The sequence below is a fragment of the Pundamilia nyererei genome, unplaced genomic scaffold, assembly GCF_000239375.1.
Source record: "Pundamilia nyererei isolate P.nyererei 1_Seehausen unplaced genomic scaffold, PunNye1.0 scaffold00084, whole genome shotgun sequence".
Classification (NCBI taxonomy): domain Eukaryota; kingdom Metazoa; phylum Chordata; class Actinopteri; order Cichliformes; family Cichlidae; genus Pundamilia; species Pundamilia nyererei.
The window spans coordinates 1,417,560-1,420,386 of record NW_005187485.1 but is presented as its reverse complement, the minus strand read 5'-3'; the positions used below and the strand labels follow the sequence as shown (position 1 = coordinate 1,420,386).

The 2,827-nt window shown below is 40.0% G+C and overlaps 1 protein-coding gene across 1 annotated transcript in view; it reads right to left on the bottom strand.

Moving 5' to 3' along the window:
• Positions 1-807, bottom strand: part of tppp (tubulin polymerization promoting protein) — a 14,910-nt gene extending 14,103 nt beyond the window's left edge. The window contains exon 1 of the mRNA XM_005738508.1: positions 519-807. The gene's annotated coding sequence lies outside the window, so the exon portion shown is untranslated. The remainder of the gene's footprint in view (positions 1-518) is intronic.
• Between the last annotated feature and the right edge of the window lie 2,020 nt (positions 808-2,827).

Here is a 2,827-nt window from a genome sequence, read left to right as displayed (position 1 = left end):
CCTTTTTTTTTTTCTAACCATTAATGGTGCTTATTAAAGGAGCTTCCACTCTCGCTCTCATTGCGTTCAAAGGATAAACGGATGAGGGGAGAAAGCTCTTGTTTATATCAGTGGACATGGCTGCAGCTGCTGCTTAAACCACAGAGTCCGAGTGCGTTTATTGAGCGAAACGTGTTACATAAACTTGCAAACGCCAGATTCACACGTCCACGTGATCCGTTTGTTATTGTCAGCCCTTGCGAGTCTGCCTGTCCGGAACATTAGGTACAGCCCAGGTATGCGCGAATCGAGCAGTGTCAAAATAAATCCTTTTACAGGAAATTCTAAATAAAAAGGAAAGACATGCAGAAACTTGCAAAAAAAAAAGACCCGCAAATGAATCACATGAATCAGTGTAGGCTGGCAATCATTTTTTCCAGGTTGTGAAAACATGCAGGTCTACCTTGTAGTCAAAACAAACTACGTTTTTTGTATCTTTTATTGTTTATGAAGTAAATACGACAAATCGTTTTAATTACCTGGTGACGTAATCCTCCAGCTCCTCGCGAATTTCACAAAATCATAATTAAGCAGCGAGGAGCTTTCAACTATCTTCCCTCCCTGTTGCCTGGGATCAAGACTACCCGATGGTTCAGTCCCTCTGAGATGCTGAAGAGAAACCAGACAGCTGATTGGCTGCTGTCGAGTGCGCCGAGCTGTTTTCTCTTTTCTTTTTCTTTCTTTCTTTTCTTTTTTTTCTTTTTTTTTTACCGCCCCCTCCTCCTCGCCTCCTCGTTTTAGGCACGACGATACCACACTGGAGCTGTGATAAACAACCAGCAGCATCTTTTCGTGCTTTGAGGGGAGGAGATAGTAGATGTAAACAAGGGATGGAGGATCGTACGAAATGATAGCTTTATTAATAATAGCAGCTGTCTGTAGCCATGAACCTTGGAAGGACATGCATGAGAGAGGCCAGTGGTCACATACAGAAGCAATAACAACCAATAACAATAACAAGCAATAACAATCTTTGGCTTTTGTCCAAACACAGGATGGCCAGAGGCAATTATCTCAAGGGGAAACCCGTCAGACTTTAATAAGCAATCTTTTCAGAATGGATGCATGTCTACAAATACTCATGAATATGACTCTTCTTATGTCCAGGGCTGTAATGTGTTACACAACCAGTAGCCCATAACGGCTGGACGTGGATGGACATTATGTAACCTTTAGTCTTGGTTGGTTCAACTGTGGCACAAAGGTCTGATGTATGCAACTCAAACACAAGGATATAAGCAGAAAGCATGCAAGCCTACAAGCAAACGAAGAGAGAATAGTGATAGCTGATCATGATGAAAGCAGCCTGGACAGAGTGCAATCACTTGATGACATAATAGTCTAACTCAAGCTATTTCAGTTGCACCAGTGTGTGGTTAGTAGTAGGCTACAGCGAAAACAAGTACACACTGAAAGTGCTTTATGATCAGACTTAGCAATAAGAGTTGCCCTGCCACACTTGCAATACACTAGTATTACCCATAAAAATACCACCTAATCTGGGTTGACTAGAAAATGCCAGCTTCAGTCCACATACAGGAAATATACTGCAGGTGTCAGGTTCATGAAACAGATTTCACAGATATGCTTACACTTTTGTTGTTAATATGATATTTCTCTTTTCATGTAAAATAAAAATAAACAAAAAGGGGAAGTGTGGTTTTTTTGCGGTCTCATTAGATCAGGCACGTAGCGTGGGTGGATTCAAAGGTTTTGGGCCGTCTAGTTTCACTTTGACAGACCCTCACCACTTGTGGCATATAGCAACATGCAAGTATTGATCATCATTTTCAGTTTAAGGCTGTTGTATTGCATATCAATACCATCATAAATACCTATATTTACTCACCACTGTTACTGAGTGGTGCAGGATTTTAATTATACACTTAAATTAGACTTAAATTATACAGATGGGAGGTGTGTGCTCTCCCCCCCCCTTCTATGCCACATCATAATATTTGATGTAAACTACTCCTACACCCATCCATCTTGCATTGTACAAAACTTAAAAACTAACTTGATATCTCTAAGCATGACAACTTTTTGTACCAGGTGAACAAGTTCAGTGACCTCATCAACAGAAAGTGGAGGATCAGACTTGGCAGGAACAACAAAGCTGACACATCACACAGTCCTCTCTGAGAGACAATAAAAAGGACACACTATACGTTGGTATGCAAACACCGATACAAATTCCCAGCTCACCCATCCAGGTGACACTGGTGTCTACAGCCCTCTAGTGGTGAAAATATGTACAATCCAAGTAATGTACACTTAAAACTCCCTGCAACAATCCATTTATTATATATTCTTAAATAAAACGTGTAATTGAAAAAAAATGCAATAACAACAAGTCTCAAAAGGAACATTATAATGATTAGTGGCTTTTTTGTTTTTTAGAGAAACAGGCAGACTAAATCAGACAAATGCTTCAAGCAGCAGTCATGTGCGGGGTATGTGAAAATGTGCCCCAAAACTTACTTTTGATTGATTTCAAAAGCAGCATACACAAGCTGCAGGCCTGGTACAGCTGTGGTTTGACCCATATATACATGAAGAATGAGAAATTTGATGCTAAAGGCTGTGGTTGTAAGAATGACATTCACATGTTTGACAATTGTTGCAAAGTGAGCCAGTTTCTTGCACCATCTCCACTAAATCTGTAAACTGTTGGCTGTGTACATGGCACATTTCCTAATACAGGGAGTGCAGAATTATTAGGCAAGTTGTATTTTTGAGGAATAATTTTATTATTGAACAACAACCATGTTCTCAATGAACCCAAAAA